Source organism: Taudactylus pleione, unplaced genomic scaffold (assembly GCF_031769625.1).
Source record: "Taudactylus pleione unplaced genomic scaffold, aTauple2 ptg000108l, whole genome shotgun sequence".
NCBI classification, from domain to species: Eukaryota; Metazoa; Chordata; class Amphibia; order Anura; family Myobatrachidae; genus Taudactylus; species Taudactylus pleione.
Genome location: NW_028284510.1, coordinates 2,326,129 through 2,347,509, shown reverse-complemented (window position 1 = coordinate 2,347,509; position 21,381 = coordinate 2,326,129). Strand labels below are relative to the sequence as shown.

Below are 21,381 nucleotides of genomic sequence, written 5' to 3'. Positions count from 1 at the left end.
CTTTGAGATGGAGCCGACCAGGAGAGAAGGTGCGCCTGCCCTGCACAGCACGACCATGGATCAGGTAAGTCGGGGAGTGAGGAGGGTGCGGGGGGGGCCTCAGGCTAAGGGGGGTCCACGGGACAAGAGCGGGGGTGGTAGGCTGAGAGGGGGGGCCGTGGGCTGAGAGAGGGGCCTGTGAAATTTTTGCTATGGGGCCCCCGTAGGTATAGTTACACCCCTGATCGGCAGGTCAACCAGTTTGGGTGCATTTGATTTATTTTGGGTGCACTCATCCTGACTGAAGTATGAAACACCCTAACGGGGGTAGCACTACACCTTCCCGGGTGATTTGTTATTATTGCAAGGATCACTTAAATGTCCTTTCGTTTTTGTTTTGATAGCAATCGTACAGTGGATTCCGCCCACAATGCATGATTGTGTTTTTGCGTTTGTGCATTTCTGGGATGTGGTGATTACTGAGTGTCCTTTATTTTCACTATACAAGCTTTAATACAAGCTTTAGGGGTCCATTTATCATCACTTAATTTCAGCAAAAGCTTGTGAAAATTAAAATTTTCACCTACTTTTGTAGAAATGTAAGGATCATGGCTATTCATTATAAAGATAATGCAGGAGACATCACTACTTACCTTACAGCCCCGATCTGTCCACTGTCCAGGGACCTAAATTCATCAGGCTCCAAAAAATTATTTTTTGACTGCAGGAGCATTTGCTATTTTTAGGGGTCAGCTGTCTCCGCATCGGAGCAATGTTGAATTGCACCGGTGAATATGTATCCACCACTGCTACTCACAATGAGCTGGATACTTAATTATTTGGGGCTGCCCGGACCCCGATAATTTACATGGACCCCATAATATGTTAATCTGCTCAATAAATTGCTAACAAACAGCTGTTAGGATGTTTAAGCAACAAATCGCAAAGTCAAAACATTCACGGAAAACATACAACTTAAAAACTGTTAGTACAGTAATATTTCATTTGCTTATTGTACTACTGTACAAGGGGGATCGGTATAGGTCCGGTGGTTCAAATCCTGATGCCGGAAGACCGGCAGCAGTGAAGATCCCGACAGCTCCAACTAACTAACCCTACTCCACCCCCTAACCCAAACCCTCTTTAGGGGTGCCTAACCCTTACCTCCCTCCCTAGTGCCTATCCCTAACCCCCCTCTAAGTGCCTAAACCTAACCCTCCCTTCCCGCAGCATAAACCTAAGTCTCCCGGGGGGGTGCCTAACCCTAACTTCCCCCTGGGGTGCCTAACCTTCTTCCCCTAGCCTAAACCTAACACTCCCGGGGGGTGCCTAACCCTAAGTCCCCCCGGGAGCTCTAAAACCTAACTCTCCTCCCCCCGCGCGGCTGTCCGCACCCAGCTTACCTTCGTTCGGTATGCCGGGCGTCGGACTCCCAGCGTAGATAGGCGTTGGGATTTCGACGCCTGTTATTAGCACCTTGCCGGGATTTGACCGTAGGCCTCCTGACTGCATCCCATACAAAGGGAGGAATGGGGATGAAAATTAATATATATATATATATATATATATAAAGAAGTAGTTATTAAACAGACATAATAGTAAGAGGGTGGTGTCCACAAACTGACACTGAATAGGAACATTGGAGATTGATACAGGAGATTAAAACCCACAGATTTAATTTTAGTCAAGTCAGCTCTGGGTAACAGAATTTAGAAGGTAAGCTTGCCTAAAGTTGCAGGTTTTCAAGGTACGCTTTAAGGCTTGAAGAAAGCTGGGTGGGAAATTCCACAGTGTTGGTGTAGCTTAAACAAAGTCCTACAGCCATGAGTTAGTAATGGGTATAAAAGTGGAGTGCCTGAGGGCCTGATTCAGCAAGGAACGCATGGATGCAGACACACGCAATTGGTCGATGGTTTTCCTCTGAACATGCATAAGCATCGCAGTGTGCGAACTGGCCAGTGCGATAGAGTATGTGTACGCATGGAGTCCGCAGCCCCAGGGACATTTGATTGACAGGAAGTGTCATTTGTGGGTGGTGATGGGGGAGTGGTCTGGCAAACGCAGGCGTGCCTGTGCATTTGGATGGCATTTCAGGGTAGTGCATAATCAAGCCCTAGGTCTAGTTGCACACAGGAAATCTCGCTAGGTCTGCGGGAGGGTCAGGTCAACCACTATTGTGCGTATGAGTCTGAAGTTCTCGATGTTAATGATGTTTCCGCTGTCTTGCCAGAGATAGAGGATGCAAGTAAAGGGAAGTGGGTGGTATTATGTAGTGCTGGGCGAGTGCTTATTCTGCTGCGATTGCCGTGCATATGCATTCATTAGCATATTCTCGCAGCGGCCGGGTGCGTGCGTCTGCATCTGTGCGTTCTTTGCTGAATCAGGCCTTGAGTTATGAAATATTGTGATAAAGTAAAGAGATGTATATAGGGACAGTTTCTTCATGGAGTTGTTGTTTAGAATTATTTTGTATTAGATTACTCTAAAGTGCAGACAACCAATGACAGGGCTCGGTACAGTTTTAAAGCCCCCACTAACCAAGGTACCTTTACATACTGTTATACTCATGCACAGCGGGAAGAATAGAGTTTTTGGCCACACATATTGTATAGTATTTTTTTTTTCATAAAAAGCAGAATTCCTGAAGTTGACCCTTTAAAAGTTTTGTCAAAAACTCAGAGATTACTAGATATTTTTAACCAACTGATTTGGTTTATAGCCAATTTTTCATTTTACTAGCGGCTAAAAATATTATTTTGACATTTAAATTGGTGTAAGAAGAATAATAGCACAAAAAATGTGTTTGGGCAATCTATGGAGAGACAGAGAAAGATAGATTCCTCCGATACTGTATTCTCTATGTGCCGATACAAATGATAAAGGTGGAAACAATGTTAATTGTCTCAGCAGAAGGGAAAAAACATGACTTGTTTTAGCTACAAACATTTGAAAATACAGGATATTCTATACATATTGGAGATTCAGTAATAATTTCCCCTTATGTATTCTAGACAGAGTATTCTAAAGGGTTGGGTCATTTTGGTAGAGTAAGTACAAAATAATACTTGTAGGCACTAGTGAAAGATTGTGGACAGGTGAAACAAAATAATAGTATGGTGGATGAATTAAATTACTGGTGCATAATTCCAAATAATCCCAATTTTGAAGGGATTTTCCCAATTATTATTTATTTTATTTATTATTTATTAACAGTTTCTTATATAGCGCTATATATTCCGTTGCGCTTTACAATTTGAATCAAGATTATCATTATACTGGGTTGTAAAAGACATACATACATGACATACATAAGGGTAAGAGGGCCCTGCTCGCAAGCTTACAATCTATAGGGAAATAGGTGTTGATACACAAGGATAGGTGCTACATATTGCAAATTGGTCCAGCCCGATAGCAGATGTTCTTGGTGGGCTGTATAATCCAATCACACTGGAAAGTTGGCCTAGGGTTAGGAGGATGTTAAATTGAAGACAGAGAAGAAGTGATAGGTGTTTACTATAAGAAGAGAGTTAGATAGGGAGCTATAAAAGGTTATGTGGGCGGTCCTGGAATCTGATAAGCTTGTCTAAAGAGGTGAGTTTTAAGAGAACGCTTGAATGTTTGGAAACTAGTGGAAAGTCTTATTGTGCGTGGGCGGGCATTCCACAGGGTGGGTGCAGCCCGAAAAAAGTCCTGTAACCGTACATGGGAACAAGTAATGCGCGGGGATGAGAGATGCAGATCTTGTGCAGAACGGAGATGTCGGGTTGGAAGATATTTTGAGATAAGTGAAGAGATGTATGTTGGTGTGGTTTGGTTAATAGCTTTATGTGTGAGTTTAAGTATTTTAAATTGAATACGGTAGAAGACCGGCAGCCAATGGAGGGACTGATAGAGTGGATCAGCAGACACTGAACGTTTGGTGAGAAAGATCAACCTCGCAGCTGCATTCAAAATGGATTGTAGTGGGGAGAGCCTGTTTTTGGGAAGACCAATAAGGAGACTATTGCAATAGTCAATGCGGGAAATTATGAGTGCGTGTATAAGAGTTTTTGCAGTGTCTTGCGTAAGATATGGTCGAATTTTGGCTATGTTTCTTAGATGTATGTAACAGGATTTAGAGACAGATTGAATGTGGGGAACAAAAGACAGTTCAGAGTCAAGGATCACACCTAGGCAGCGAGCTTGTGGGGTGGGGTAGATTGTCGAGTTGTCAACAGTAATAGAGATATCAGGTTGGTAACTGCTATTGGCTGGTGGAAATATAATTAATTCTGTTTTGGATATATTAAGTTTGAGGTGGCGAGATGACATCCAAGATGAAATGGCAGAGAGACATTCAGTGACACGGACCAGCACAGATGGTCCCAAGCAGCATAGAATATTCGAAAACGCACTATATGGCTAGTGCAATCGATGGTGAAATCTAAAGACACACCAATCGGTATTGAAACTTCTATGGATGCTAAAATTGGGCCTCTCGATCTTTACACAATCATACGCACAGATGGACACCAGGGAAGAACATTGTAGCAGCATTTGCATAAAGTCACTGTTGGACGACCGGCAAAAGACCCAAAAGACGCCCAGTATGTACAGAGTTGATCCCTAGGGTGCAGTTGCAGCTTTCATAGATAGTACTGGTTCCTGCCATCAGAAATTTTTACTAATAATTAATCATTATTACTCGAAGTTTAAAAAAAAATTCATAACTAGCACACCTGATTAACAGAATCTTTTACTACACTCAAATGTTAATGCAAATCTTGTGCCATTTTATGGATACAATAAAAACAGAGAGATAGATAGGTTTATCTACATAAAAACAGATAGCAATATCTAAGTTGACTGCTGTAGAGTAAAATAAAGTCTTAACCTTACAGAAACAACAGCAGATATAAAAGTATATACAGGCTGATCGAAATTGCTGTTGTCTTGTAATGTAAAGCCCAAAATTAATATAAAGTATTTTAGACCTTTTTTCACCTTTAATGTGAGCTTGCAAATAACAAACCGCAAGTGGCAACAAGACAAAAATTGGGAAAAAGAAGTAAAATATAGAACTTCATTATGGAAGCACATTTTTCTTTTGTTGTAGCAGTTAGTCCCATTGAATAAGTCTCTCTCCAATTCACACACACCTGGACTTTGCAGTTGTATCACAGTCTTCAACACGAGAAGTTCCAGGCCCATGAATGGTGAGGGAATCAACTATGTACAGTATTCTTTAGGTCATTCTACAGGATTAGAGTGGGGTATGGATTTGGGCTATGACTGGGCCATTCAAGAATTCGATCTTTCTTTTTTGCAGCCATTCCTTGGAAGACGCGAATGAGTTACTTGGGTTGGTATCATTTTGGAAGGTGAAATTTATCTTCAGCTTTCTGACAGAGGCCAGCAGATGTCATGTCAAAATCCCATCCCTTCCCATTACAGCCCAATTGCAAGGGCAGATGCAATTAAATTACTTACAATTCAGTTTTATCCAAGCTTAGTTACACTCAGTTCCTGAGCATATGCTGTACAAAAATACACAATCAGTTAACTCAGGCCCAGAGTCTTTAAATTGCTTTTCTTGATTATAGCCTGAAATCGAGTCCTTAAAGTCTTTTTTTCAGGCATATTTCCCCATACAATTTAGAAAGGTAATCAACAACATATTTGTCAATGATCTGTCCTCCATGAGAAACTGCAATAAAAACATTGAGGTTCCAGAAGAAAAAGAGAAAATACACTAAAATTAGCCTGTGGAAACGGGAAATAACCTGGTACTACTACGACATTTATGATTAGTTTTACCCAGAGGATTCCTTATATTACCAGATGTTTTGAAAATTGTAGCCAAACATCCGTAAGATATGAAAGGATTGCTTTCATCATGGATCATTTAGATGATATATATATAATAACATTAACAATTATAATTTCCTGTTTCTTCTGAACTTCTTGACTTTGAACCTGTATTTAGAACATTTTGTCTAAGTGAGCAGTTTGTTTTCTGAAGGACAAATACAGTGAATTTTTTAACTTGATGTTAGATACTTTATGTACTTTTTCTGCTACTACTGTTTGCAACTTTTGCGCAAAATACTATATCATACTGTTCTCAAAACCTAACATAATGTTCTTACATGTTTAATTGATGTGTTGAATTCATACTAGCCTATTCTCCAAGAAATTCTGTGACCATTGCAATCAGAGCCGGCCCTAGCCAAATTAGTGCCCTAGGCAAGATTTAGGGTGGTTCCCCCTCCAGTGGGATCCTGAAAAGGGGTGTGGCCCCATAAAAGGGGTATGGTCTCACTGTACTGTGGCTCCTTCCCCCATTGTGCTATGCTCCCAGCACTGATCAAAGCACCCCTCACCCAGCACCCCTCTCCCGGCACAGATCAGAGCACCCCTCTCCTAGCAGAGCACAGATCACAGCACCCCTCACCCAGCTCCCCTATTCCAGCATAGCACACCTCTCCCAGCAGTGAGCACCACAGCACCCTGGCCCTCACCCAGTTCTAGACTTACTTCACCTGAGCGCAGCCTTCAGAGCCGCTCGACTCAGCAAGCCGCGGCGGTAGACCCATTTTTTCCAGCTCAGGCTGCCCCAGGGACAACCTCTAACCACCGTCCAGGTGCACCATGCAAACCTCCACAGGCTGTTCTGCCTTTGCCAACTCACTGTTTGTTGCTGAGCGCCGATCGTTTACACTGGGCCTGATTCTGACCCGCTCGCGAGCGCTGTACACTCGCAAGCGGGTCGATGGTGCCTAAGTGCGCATGCGCACAACGGAGGGAGCTCCGTCGTGCACATGCGCGAGACCCGGCGAGCGACGGGGAATCCGTCACTCGGGGTCTCGCACCAAAGGGGGCGTGCTGTCGATGGTGAGTGACAGCACGCCCCCTTTGGTGGGCTTGCCAGGGGCGTGGCTGCCAGACGGAGGCGTTCTCATGGGATAGGGATAGAGCCAAAATCACTATAGGGCTTGCGGCAGCGAGACCCTACCGCAGGGTCTCGTCGCAAGCGCGATGGTCGCGATGGTCTTGACCATCGCGACCATCATCATGGACGCTCGCTATAGCTGTGGGTGGTAACCCACAGCTATGCGAGCGTCCAAGAGGCCGCTCCAAATTGAGGTAGGCCGGGCCTGATTCAGAGCGAGCGCTCTAGTCAGAGCGTTTGGCTCTGAACCAGGCCCACTGCGCAGCAGCAGCTGCTAGAGACACTGCAGGCAGCAAGTACCCCCCCCCCCCGTGCCTGCCCCACACCTTACCGGCCCCAGTGGGGCTTGAATGCCCCTGGGCATTCCAAATGCCCAAGGCAATTGCTTAGTTTGCCTATGCCAAGGGCCAGCTCTGGCTGCAATTTCTGGAGAGTAGACAACCCTCCTGGATCCCGTGTACTTTTCCAGTGAATTTGGCATGGCTGTGATGAAGTATTTTGCATTGAAACACGCCATCATAGTTTGCCCCATATGACATAATTCAGTGAATCACGGCACTATGCCAAGCATGGTGGGTTGCAATGATGAGTTTGCGGTCCCTTGCCATCAGACCTTCAACTTGAACAACCACTAGTCTTGGAGGGCACAAGTAAAGCTTACTTTAATAAGATTTGTTTTGTCAGCTGATTGCCAAATAATTTATAGATTTAAATACATTTTGCCAGGAAGTAGAGGAGTGGATCACTTAGAGGAGGGATGGAGAGCCTCAGGCCCGGGGGCCGTATAATGCCCGCAGAATCATTTGGTCTTGGCCTCAGAGCTTTTTTCTGCTAGCCTCATCTGGCTAGCAGGGTGCCTAAAATGACACACTGCAGCCAAAATCAATGCAGCAGTGCCCCCTGGAGCATTCATAGAATGCTTCAGGTGGTTACACTGATGCTCTTACAGCTCCCTGGGGCATCCTCAGGATGCTCCGGGCATTGCTGTAATCACCGGCGATTGTAGCCCCGCCCGCGTTCGATTTCACACGGAGGGGGGCATGGCCTGCAAATAATGTTATATATATCAAAATGGCCCTCGGCAGAAAAAAGGTTCCCCACCCCTGACTTAGAGAAGACTAGGGCACTAATACATGGAGCTGTGAAGATTACTGCCAAGACTCACCCTTGGCTTTTACATTTCAAACTGTATGGATAACCTATAACAAGGTTTGTAAACCTACATGGGTGCTCTTAGTGTTAGAAACTGCAGCTTGTAAGCAGGGCACCACCACCATCTTCTCCTATGTGCTGGCTGCAAGCTGCTTGACAACCAGGAACCTACTGTCTATGTCTAGCCTCCAGGTGGTCACATGAACGCAATACTATTCATGCTGATGGGGCTTACTCCAGTGAAGCACACTAATTGAACAGGGGGTATTTAAATGGTAGTGCAGAGAATACCTGCCCGTGATAAGATCTTTTTGGCGTGGGCAATGCACGCTGTGCTTTTCCCCCTGCTTTTTCTTGTTGGTCTCTGCCTTGACCTGACCCCTTACTATGTTACTAGAAGTACTGTACACTGCTACCTGTCCTGATCACCGGCTATGTTTACTAAGACATGTTCACCTGCTGCCTGTTTCCTTCACTAGCTGACATTTCGCTAAGTCCCTACTGTACTGAGCTAGAAGTCATGGATTCCAAGTACATGTGGGCAAATAGCACTCTACAAGAAATGCAGATAGCTATAGGTGAGGACTTCTATGAGGGGAATTCAATTTGAAATGTTAACTTCGCCGTCTCTGCGTGGCGAAGTTTTCGCCGCACATCGGAGCTTTTGCCGGCGAAAAAGTATCGTGCGCGCCCCCGATTTTACCCGTATTCAATTTGAAATCGTCGAAAACAGCACCCGGCGGAAGTGAAATCAGCGAAAACGTTGCTGTTTTTTGGGGAAATCAGCCTGACACCCCCAAAATGATGCTCTGACATGGGGGTTCTCCATGGTACCCCCCCGATTTGGCTTGCTGAAGGTATTTTGGGTTTTTAAATGGGCTCAATAGCTGCTAAATAGCGTTTTTCATGACCTGATGCAGAATAGTATTTAGGTGGGTTTTTTTGCAGAAAATAACTAGTCCCAGCAAATTTGGGGTACTTGAAAATGGGGGTGAGCATATTTAAAAGTTGCTAAAGTGAAGTTTCAAAAATCGTGAAAAATCCACCTGCCGCAAGAACCTGCAAGCAAAAAAACACCTGGGGCATACTTGTGGACCCCCCTGAGTCAAGTTCGCTAGTTTTTAACTTTGTACACCAACATTTAATTTTTTCACCCACTTTTTCAAACTAATTTTTTGGGGTGTCCTTTGGACTTTTTAAAAAAAAAATTTGACACAGATTACCTTTAGGGGACTGTCTGAAGGCTGCAGGGTGGTTCCCGAAATGTTGCACCCCAAAACCTCAATTCTGCACTTTTTATTGCCACCCATTCCTAGGTGATACTTTTTCGCAGGGTCAAATGCATTAGACTTTTCGCACCGTCGGAAAGTTTTCAAATTGAATACGGTGTAAAACTCAAACCTGCGAAAATGACGTCCTCCGAGCGAAGTTAACGCAAAAACTGACTTTTTGCTACAAATTGAATTGCCCTGTATGTGTCTTCTAGGGATCATCTAGTGTTCAGCAGTAGCGCTTAACAATTATATGAATCAATTATTTGAAACAGTCAACTCTATAAATTAATATCTATTCAAAGTGAAGAGTGTGGTCACTTATTGATCATATTCTAACTGAGATTCTGTTCAGAAAAAAAACAAACATATTATCCCTCATCCAATTTACGGCACTTGGACGCCATTGAAAAGCATGGGCCATTTCATGATTACTGCAATGTAAGCAGTTAGAGGATCTAGAAGCAAATAAAGCCTTCAACTTATAGAAACAGAAGAAAGCTAAACTGTGCTTATTCTAAAAACAAATCTTCCTGACACACACATACAGTACGTGACTCATTTATGTACTGGGCACATGAAATGGGGATATCCCCTTGTGCGGTAGTAGCTGACATACTGTAAACGGAGACAGAAATATCCTGTAGACGCAGACAGAGGGGGCCGATGTAAAGTTGGATGTGTGTTTAGACGTTAGTTGTGTCCAGCGCTACATCAGCTTCCATATGCACTTACTTTGCAGAAAGAAAAGACTGTCCTGAGCAAAAACTATTTTTTTCAACATCTAAAACATTAACACAAGTTCTAATTGATGATCCACTGAATAATACAGAGGGATGTACAGGCAGTGGCATCACAAAGGGGTTGCAAAGGGTGCAGGCAGCACCTGGGTGTCACCCGCCAAGGGGTGACACCACGGTGCTGACTGTCCCTCAGTGACTGGAGCTGGGTGCTGCACTGTAGCATTAAGTGCCGCACTCGGCTCCTGTCACAGGAGCTCATTCAGAGCCGGACGCTATTTGCGGTCGTTCGTTCACAAAAAAGGGGCTGGCTATTCAAATGAACCGTTCGCTCTTTGCGGTCTGTTCACGCCTCTATGTCTGAACAAGCGAACAAAACTTGCGGTCGTAATTTTGAAAAATACGCCCCCTGGCCGCCCGCACCATACGTCATGTGTCACATAACTCGGATATTTATTAGATTAATCGAGTACATCGAACAGCGTATGAACTGCTCGCTATTCTTGTGGTTGGTTTTTCCTACCGCTATCTTGCGAGCAGTTCTGACTATTAAACAACCAAGTGACGTGGTCGATGACGCTCCAGTATTAAATATGCACACCCTTAAAACGCCCGTTTTGACCTTTAAGCACGCCTGCGTTCTGAATTCCACTCCCCGTTTTCAAGCACCTTCCCCTGTTACCACCCACATATGCCTCCTCCTGTCACTCAAAATAGCAGGCATTCGCTATTTAGCGAACAAACGATTTTCGGCCGCACTGACTGGTTCGCGCATGCGTATTACCATCTGTACGCATGCGCAGATGAGCGAACATCGCTCATAACGAACGAGCGCCCGCTTACGAGCGGCTCTGAATGAGGGCCACAGTGAGGGAGGTTGCAAGCTCACGAACCTGTTAGCAAGGCCACGCCCCGTCCATGAGGCCATGCTCCCTTTTCGGTGGCGACGCACTCATGGGATCCCTCCCTGCACCGGGTGTCACAGTGGAGAGGGACGCCACTGTGCACAGAAGTCATTGTATTGAAAGCCTTGCATTGACTTGTATGAAAATTTTAATTTAGGTCCTTAACTCTTGTCATTGCTGAAAGTATTTTGAACCGTAGATGTGGTCCCGTTATTTCCAGTGGTATTTGAAAGAACTCTCAATCTCTATTTTTATTTTTGAAAATTCATTTTTTATTGTCATTCAAAGCATTGAACATTAAAATTACAATCAGGACAAAACACAACTCTACCAAATTGGTTGAATATTATAGCTTATACATATTAAAAAAAATAATATATATATATTATCTGAATCTTTCAAGGTCGTATACAAATTACTGTAATTATTTAGTGTAATATAATCACAAAAGTATCTGTGGGATTTGGTATAACATTGTACAATAAAGATATACGAAAATTTCCTGTTCAGAACCATGTGTCAGGATATTTTAATGAAAAGAAAAACGGATGGGCTGCCCGTGCCCCCCCCCCCCTCGCCAAACACTTGAAAGAAACTCCTCCATAAGGAAACAAATCAGGGATCTAGTCTAATTGGAGGATCACCCGCCGCACATTGCAACATATACCATGAACAATTCTGCATTGTTCTATGGAGCTGGAGACGTAGAGCTCCTGAGAGAGTATCCACATAGCTCTCCCACATACCAAGAAATCGTTCTATCTTGATTTCTTTTTCCAACATCACCTCCACCCAACTCATTCTAAAGAGGTGATGTAATTTTGCCTTGAAAAGAGCTATTGGTGGTGGCTGTGAATCTATCCAAGTGTGTAGGATTGTTTTACAAGCTGCTGCGCTTATTTCTAATAATAGACGTTTACCTCCCGCTGATGTACGAACATGGTCAGGAAGAACCCCAAATATAGCCCATTCAGGCGTCAGTGGAACAAAATTAATCAGATGTCTAGTCACGTGTGTTTGTACCTGTATCCAGAACCCACATATTATAGGGCAAGACCACATACAGTGAAAGATGTCAGCTGCAGGAGAACCACATCTATAACAGTTTGAAGTCTGTGATAGTCCCATCATTAAGCTTTTATGAGGTGAGATATAGGATCTATGCAAAATATTCAGGAACATAGTAGTGTAAGATGAGTAGAAAATTAATGTACAGGCTTTGTCGTAGGATCAATTTAGGTCTTCAACATGCAATGCTGGAATCTGGGACACAAACTTAGTGTAATTCACCATGGACTTGTCAGGTATGAAGACTGGGTGTAAAAGATTATACATTTGGGAGATAGCTTTTGTGTCTAGCGACTGTGAGCGTAAAGTATTGTCTAAGGAATTATCCCAGTCAAGAGCCGAAAAGCTCCGCACTGTAGCCTCGACATAATGTTTAGCTTGCCAAAATGCAAGTGGATGTCTCGTCAGCACAGGATATTTGTCCCTGGCCTCCTGGAATGTGAGTGGCCTCCCCTCTTCTCTTTGTGTTAATTAATCAATATTATCAATTTCCAGTACTCGCCAAAGTGTGAATGGGTACGAAGCATATCCTCGCTGGAAATCAGGATTTGCCAGAAAGGGAAGATATAACGTTTTATGGGCGCTCAAAGCGAATTTATGTCTAACAATGTGCCATGTTTTTCTAGTAAACCAAAGTAAGGGGTTTTCTTTGAGTGGGATTTCCTGATCATGGGCGTGAAAGAAACTAATAAGACCACCTGTTTCCAAAAACTCCTCTTCAAGCGAGGTGTTTGCGTACAAGTCACGTTTAAAAACCAGTCTTTAACATATCTGAGATATGCTGCATAAGAATACACCTGCACATTAGGGAAATTAATACCTCCTTGTCATCTAAGCTGCTGCAATTTATTTAGGCCAATACGAGGCCCCTTCCCATTCCACACGAATCTCCTGAAAACATAGTTAAGTTGTTGGGCATCTCTGTTGGAAATTAGAAATGGTAGAACGTGTACTGGATACATTATTTTTGGAAAATAAACCATCTTGATCAGATTTGCTCTTCCTGTGTATGAATGCATCAGTTTCTTCCAACCTTCCAATGCCAAAGAAATTGACCCAATAACAGCAGTAAAACTGAAATCATAAAGTAAATGTGGGTTGTTAGAAATCTGCACCACCAGATAAGGGAAGTGACTGTTCGCCTTAGTAATTGGGATATCTGATTTAAATGGAGTACGGGTCAATCTCCATTTTTCTATTTATCTCTACTCTGTCTATATCACTTTTACTCCCTTCCGTCTCCTTCTCTCTCTCACTCTCCATCTATGGGGGGAGATGTATTAATCAGTGAAAATAATGGAGAAGTTGGCCAGAAGAGACATTGCCCATAGCAACTAATTAGCTTTACCTATAATTTTATAGACTGTACTTGATAACCGATACCTCAAAGAGGGTTGGTTGCTATGGGCAACGTCTCCACTGGTCCACTCTTTTCACTGCTTGATACATCTTGATGTACATTTCTCTTAACCTCTCTCTTTCTCTCATCCTATCTCTCTCTCGCTCTCAAAACATCTACATCATCTATATAATAAGCAAGAAAGCATGTCTGCCTGTCTGTCTGTCCATCTTTGTGTCCCTTTTGCATGGCCAGAGTTTTGGCCCTAGCTCCACCAAGTTTGGCAGGGTGGTGTAGGTCGATTAGGATTAGGTTTTTGATTAGGTTTGAACTTCTTCAGAGTCACATACTGTCACACAGTCCTTAAAAATAGGGACACTCTTAAATGACACAGGCTCTGGGGCTGACTCCAGTGGAAATTAGCAGTCTGCCAAAAACCTGTGAGAAAGCTACAAAAGTATAATTTTAACCTCAGTTTAAGCAAACTTGATGATGCATGCAAGTTCATATTAAATCTAGAGCCTCTGTGTTTGCATGCAAGGGCGTAACCAGAACTTTGTGGGACACATAGCAAAATCCTAAAAGGCCCCCCCAGAGGTAAAAAAAAAAAAAAACACTTACATTTTCCCCAATCATGTTATGCCACACAGAGGCCCTGATTCGGAGCCGGACGCTCTGACAGAGCGCTCGCTCTGAATCAGGGCCGTCCCTCCTACTTTTTGGAGCAGCCTCCTGGCCGCTCGCATAGCTGTGGGTGACCACCCACAGCTATAACGAGTGGCCAAAATGATGGTCACGATGGTCAAGACCATCGCGACCATCGGGCTTGCGACGAGACCCTTGCGGTAGGGTCTCGCTGCCGCAAGCCCTGGAGTGCTTTTGGCTCTATCAGAGCCAAAAGCACTCCCACTGACATCACTAGTGATGTCAGTGGGGCCGGCCTCAGATGGCAGGCGTTCCCATGGGAACACCTCCGTCTGGGCAGCCACACCCCCGGCACGCCCACCAAAGGGGGCGTGCTGTCAATCACCATCGACAGCACGCCCCCTTTGGTGCGAGACCCATAATGACGGCTTGGCCGTCGTTATTCGGGTCTCGAGCATGTGCACAACGGAGCCGCCTCTGTCGTGCGCATGCGCACTTGGGCAACATCGACCCGCTTTCGAGCGCTCAGCGCTCGCGAGCAGGTCTGAATCAGGCCCAGAGTCCATTCAGGTTATGCCACACAGTAGTATCCCATGTACACATAATGCCACACAATAGTAGTGCTCTTTATACATTTTGCCACACAGTAAAGCCCTATACACTGCACAGCAATGCCCCTTACACATTATACCACACAGTAATGCCCTTTACAGATTTGGCACACAGTAGTAGTGCCCCATATCACACATTGTTCCACACAAAAGTAGCGCCCCTAAGACATTATGCCTGCCCAGCAATTCACCTCCCATGTCCCTCCAGGAGACTCTTGCCTTCCCCTGTGTGCCATCAGCAGGCAGCAAGTATGGATTTGGGGCTGGGCCACTAGCTAATTACAGTTGGCGCACTGGCAGGCAATGGCAGACATGGACAGATAGCACAGGTGCAATTTCAATCTGACACTGATTGCAAGTCAATCGGAGCTCGTGGACCGGTAGCCAATCAGGAGCTGCCACTGCTTTGCTGCTGGTCCATGAGTTCTCATTGCCTCGCATCTGGCGGTGCTGTCTCTCCACGACTGCCTACCAGTGCAACAGCTGTAATTAGCTGGCGGGCCAGCACACATCAACATCACTGACACCCGGGCTCCCCTCAATGACCCTGATTGGACCCACCCACCTTGTGTACGTGACTGGGTGCAGGGGAGCAGCGGGCCACAGAGGCAGCTCGGGCACCATAGCAGCCGCACTCCTTGCACCCACGGTAGTTACGCCATTGTTTGCATGCAGGTTAGCAAACAGCGGGGTCCAATTCAGGATCAATTGAATGGTGTTATAGATGAGAACGCTGTAAACAAATAAAGGCTGCAGGTGTACTCCAGGGTCCAGTCTTCAACCCGGGCAACACCGCTTGGCCCAGCTAGTTTTAAATAAACAGTCCTATTTTATGCTTTTTTTTTTTTAACAAAATAAAGTTTAAAGGTGCATACACACACAACGATTTTTTGAACGATTATCGATAAACGATATAGTTTATCGTTCAATAGTTGCAAAAATTGTTCACTTTCTGAGTTAAAACGATGAACGATTATCGTTCATGCGCGTTCATATTGGTAGTTCAGTCAGACTGACCAACTGAACGATTTCATTAAGGGAATATGCAAAAATCATTTGTAGTTCAAAAAAATCATTCATTACACTTTAAAAAATCTGACAGAAAATCGTTCATAAAATCGTTGGTAACAAAATCGTAAGTATATACAGCTTTAAGGGGGGCATCCACTACACGATTTTAGCAGGCGATTGAACGATAACGACGTCGTTATCGTTCAATCGTTTAAAAATCGTTTATAAATCGTGCAGTGTTTGGTCGTTAACGATCAACGATGCGCGCTCCCGCTGGTCGTTTGATCGTCTCGTCAGTCGACTGAACATGCAGGTCAACTTCACTTGATCTATTAAAGATAGTTTGCAAATCGTTTGCAAATCATTTGTAAATCGTTTGCAAATCGTTCAGACTGAAAGATAAAATTTCAAGGGAAAAAATCAAGGGAAAATCGTTTAGAGATTGGACAGGGAGTAGATTGTCTAGTGGATGTGCCCCTTAAAGGTGCGTACACACTACACCATATGCTCCCTGAGCGATATCGTGTAGTGTGTCCCCGGCAGGCTGTGCTCAATGTCGTTCATTAACGATATCATTCAGCGCCAGGTTCTCTCCCCCATTCTCCAACATGCAGCAACCTGACGAGGTCGTCAAGTTGGCCTGCATGTTCAGGCGATGGACAATGTCGGAAACGACCAGCGGGAGTGCGCATCGCTGGTCATTTCCGACATAAAAGTGCACGATTTGTGCACGATTACGATGTCGTAATCGTGCAGTCGCTCAGTAATATCGCCCAGTGTGTACCCACCATAAGTCACATCAACATAAAAAAATGTCAACCTTACTTGTCCGAACTTGCAAAGAGAATAGACTGCACATTTTAATGGTATCTTAGCTCTAAATGCTGTCTTGTAGCCCTATCCACTCTCATTATAGCCTAATACTATATCTTTCAATTGTTATTTTTACACATACTTTCATCTTATAAAATGCAGACGATAAATAAACAACATATTTGTGAATGATCTGATGACCATGAGAAACTGCAATTACCAAAGAAAACACTGAGAATTCAGAATCGGAAGGGAAAGGAGCCTAAAATTACTTTTACTCGATGGAGTCCTTATACAATTGTTGCCAAACATCCCCAAGGTATACAGCAATTGCTTTCATCAGGGTTCATTAACATGACCTATAGAATAACTTTCGCTACTAGAACTTCCTGTTTGTCCTGAACTTCCTTGCTTGGAATCTGTAATGGAGAACATTATTTTATATTATACTTTTTTTAGTCGTACCAAACTTTTTTATTTTACTTGATGTTAATTGCTTTAATAACGAAAGGGGATAATTTATATTGAAATGCTCATTCCAACTGGTAATTTAATTTATAGGTCTTGGTTATGTGAACAGTTTATAATACTGGCTTTCCCGTTTCTATCCAAACAAGTAACTCCATTTCTGCATTCCTAACTTCTGCCCGTGCCAAGTTTTTGACATAATCTTTATTTATACTAGTCACTGTCAATCAAACCCTGACCACATTTTTATTGAATGAAGGAGTTTAAGTACAATATAAAGTTCTTACACTGTTTTTTTTTTGTTTGTTTTTTAAATTTGCCTAAAGATACATAACCTCAGTGTGCTTAAAAGAGCTTTGCAGGAAGATAGAAAAGTAGATCACATGCAGGAAACAAACAGCTGAGTCATTGCAATCGTGATTATTATTCTCTAGATTACAATTCAGTACCTTGGTTTCAAGGGAACTTTAGAGATTACATAACACAATGTAGGTAAATCTATAGGTTTGGTCTTAATTAGAGCAAAAAATAAATCAATCAGTTTTAAACATTGGTAATTAGTCATTAATTCAAAGTGATCATTTTAATCACTTGCAATTGATCAGATCCCAATTGTTTCCCTGATAAAAGTGAGCTTTAAGCATTGCTCTGAAAATGTGGCTGTTTGGAGACTTCAAGAGGCTTGGCGGGAATTGAAACTAGATCATCGGACCTTTAACACATTGGATGACACGTTGGAGTAAATTATATTAAAAAAGTTCATTGACTGTACAAATTAAAATAATACATTGGGGGCGATTGATCACATCTTGGGAAGAGATAAAGTGGAGAGAGAAAAAGTACCACCCAATCAGCTCCTGTCACTTCACAAGCTGTGTTTGAAATATGACAATTAGGAGCTGATTGGTTGGTACCTTATCTCTCTCCAAGGCTTAGCACATATAACCCTTTTAAGCGTGTGGAGTTTGCGTGTTCTCCTTGTGCCCATTATCTCTTTTCCACCAAAAACCCGGGTCTGATCTGGGTTTCAGATATGGTTCCAACCCAGGTCAGATCCCGTTTACACAGCACCATCGATCTGGGTTATTTTCAGGTCAGCCCCGTTCACACTGAACCTGGGTCTGCACTGCTAGACTTGTGAGGTTCTAAAAAGTGGGAGGTGACTGCTCCACAACCACCAATCAGCTAGTTTTAGGCATGACCCAGGTCTGATAACCCAGGTTGTGCCGTTTACACTGCACCATTACCCAGGTCCATCCTGGGTCTGACCCTGGTAGCTACCTGGGTTGGATTGCCAGGTCACTTGACCCGGGTTATTTTTCAGGGACCCTTTTATGCTGAGCTGCAACCATGGTAGAACCAGCAGTAACCCAGGTTTTTGCTCTGGTGTTAAAGGGGTATAAGTGAGTTTTCTCCAGGTATTCTGGTTTCCTCCCTGACTCCAAAAACATACTGGTAGGTTAACTGGAATCTTACAAAAAAAAAAATGAACCCTAGTGTACATGTGGTAGGGAATATAGACTGTAAGCTCCCCTGGGACAGGGACTGGTGTGAATGACTAAATATTTTCTGTAAAGTGCTTTACAAATAAACTGTAAATAAGTAATGATCTAGCCAAATAATTATTGTTTCACAGAGAGTCATATTGAATGAGCTATCAGCAATGTATTTGCACGATTATATTGTATTATAGGAATAGATATTAGTATCACACTCAGTAAGAGCATAGCAGCATTACTAATACCTCTTTTCCACCAAAAACCCAGGTCCGACCTGGGTTTTTGGACATGGTTCGAACCCTGGTCAGACCCAGGTCAGACCAATTTACACTGCACCTTTCATCTTGGTTACTCCCAGGTCAGCCCTGTTCACACTGAACTCAGGTCTGCCCTGCTAAACCTGTGAGGTCATTAAAAGTGGGAGGTGACTGCTCCACAGCCACCAATCAGCTCATTTTAGGCATGATCCAGGTCAGATAACCCGGGTTGCACCGTTTACACTGCACCATTACCCGGGCCCATCCTGGGTCCAACCCTGGTAGCTACCTGGGTTGGATTGCAGGGTCACTTGACCCAGGTTATTTTTCAGGGACCCATTTACACTGAGCTGTGACCTGGGTAGACCCAGCAAAAACCCAGGTTTTTGCTCTGGTGTAAAAGGGGTATAAGACACTGATTTCTATAAGACCGGAAGGATCTTCTAAATCTGGTTTTAGAAGTTACATCATTCTGCCATTTCCGTATTAAATAGAGGTCTCCACCTTTTTATCATCCAATCCTCTATTTAATAATAAGATGGTTTTTAAATCATTTCAAGTCATTGCTGTCTCTTTTTATCCCTGATGCTTTATGTATGAAAAACATCCACTTCTTTCTACCGGTAACTGTGGTGTCAGACAGGAGTTTTTCCCGCTAGGATCTTGGGAGCCTGACACGTTTTACTGTAGTGAATGGGTGAAGTTACAGTAGTAAGATGAGATGAGAAGGCAAAGTACAAAAAGAACGTAATAGCTTTATTCCAAGCAGAAGGAAGCAAATAACAGCAGGTTTTTTCAATCTTCGAAAAAATTAAAGAAAAAATAATAATTTTTAAGATTTATTTATTATGCTGGGGACTTATTATCACATTTTTTATGCAGATGTAATGATTCCTTTTTGTGTAAATTCACAAATAAATATTTACTATTCTGCTCTTGCAAGGAGAGTGGCTCCGTCCTGGCAAAGAGCTGGACGCAGTGTCATAGCATAAAGCTATCACACTGTCAGGTCATTGGCAAGCATTGCACATCCATGGGCGTTGGCTGGCGCATGCGTCATCGGGGTCTGATGGAGACGGATCCAGAGGATCCCTCTTTGTAAATATTTCTGAGATAGTAGCTCATAGGCTATTATAGGATAATGCCATCATCGCATTCCGGAGCCTGGCTAATCTGGCAGCACAGCAGCCCCTGTAGAAACCTATGGGGGCTGCATTTGCGGATGAAAATGGAGGTAGCGCAGCAGATATCCGAGATATCTACTGCGATCCCTCCATAGTACATCTGGGGGATCCTTAATATCTGCTGGTACCCCACAAAAACCGCCCCTGTAACTCCCGTGATGACTGATATAACCAGCCAATGTATCCTGTTCATACAGATGTGTTTTTCTTATTGTTGATTAGTCATGTTAAATAGCCCCTCTTGGTGCATCAGGTCCTGCGCGTCTTGGCCATGTAGAGCATATTTTTCGCTCATAATGTGCATCTTGTACTCTTAATTAAAACACATAGGCCCGTATTCAATTAGGGAGCGAAAAGTCTGTGCTGGACTTTTCTCTCCACATCGGAGCTTTTCTGGGGATAAAGTATCAGGCGCGTGCCCGTATTCAATTTAAAATGGGCGAAAACAGGACCCGGCAAATTGTGATCTACGAAAAAAAATGGGAATTTTGGGGAAATGTGCCTGGGACCCCCCTAAAGATGTCCAGAACTGGGGGATCACTATGGGTACCCCCGTTTTTGCCTGCAGAAGAAAGTCGGATTTTTAAATAGCCACGGCAGGTGCTTTTTGCCCCCAACATTGAAGAAGTGTTGCAGAAGAGCACTTAGCTATTTTTTTTGTTTTAAAAAGTGGTCCAATCAAATTTGGGGTACATGAAAATGGGTACTAGCATATTTTTAAGTCCCCAAACTTATTTTTTTTAAATTCTGCAAAAATGCACCTGCCGCTAATAGCCTATTCTAGAAAACACCTGCCGCATACTTACAGAATACCCCTGAACCTATTGCGCTATTTTTAAATTCTGTTCCCCATATTTTTTTTACCACAAATTTTAAATAATTTTTTTGGGGTGCCCCTATTTTTTTTTTTTTTACTTTTTTTGACACAGTTTGTTTTTAAGGGCCATTCCCAGGGGTGCCCCCTATTTTTTTAAGCCTGCACCCCTAAACCCCAATTCTGCACTTTTTTTCGCCATGTAAAACATGGTGAAAACTTATCCCCATTTTTTTACAAAGACTTTTTGAACCGGCAAAAAGTCTTTGTAATTGAATACGGGGATAATTAAAACATGCAAATATGATGTCATCGGTAATAATTTATTGCCGATTCTGACTTTTTGCAGCCTAATTGAATACCCCCATAGAAGTGACAAAACTACATTTCTAGCTTACTGTTACATGTGCCGCTGCGGCTCTCTGCCTGATTGGCTCTCATTCGCTATCCTAGCTACCTGGACTCTGGCTGCTATGTTCAGTTAGTCACCTGTTGGTGGTCTCGTTACCTGACCTCAGTCTGATGGACCAATTGCAGGGGACATCTCCCTCCATTAGGGATTCTGGTCAGTTCCCACTTGCTGGTGATATTACTAAGTTCATGCTCCTGTGTGTATCTACAGTCTCTGCCACACTTCAACGTCTGTGTGGATTTCCTGCAAGTAATACAATAGCAGTGTCTGTTGCACTTATGT

At 43.4% G+C, this 21,381-nt stretch overlaps 1 protein-coding gene across 3 annotated transcripts in view; it reads left to right on the top strand.

Annotated features, from left to right (window-relative positions):
- Positions 1 to 21,381, top strand: part of LOC148525431 (chemerin-like receptor 1) — a 136,297-nt gene that overhangs the window by 76,436 nt on the left and 38,480 nt on the right. The gene's annotated exons all lie outside the window — the stretch shown is intronic.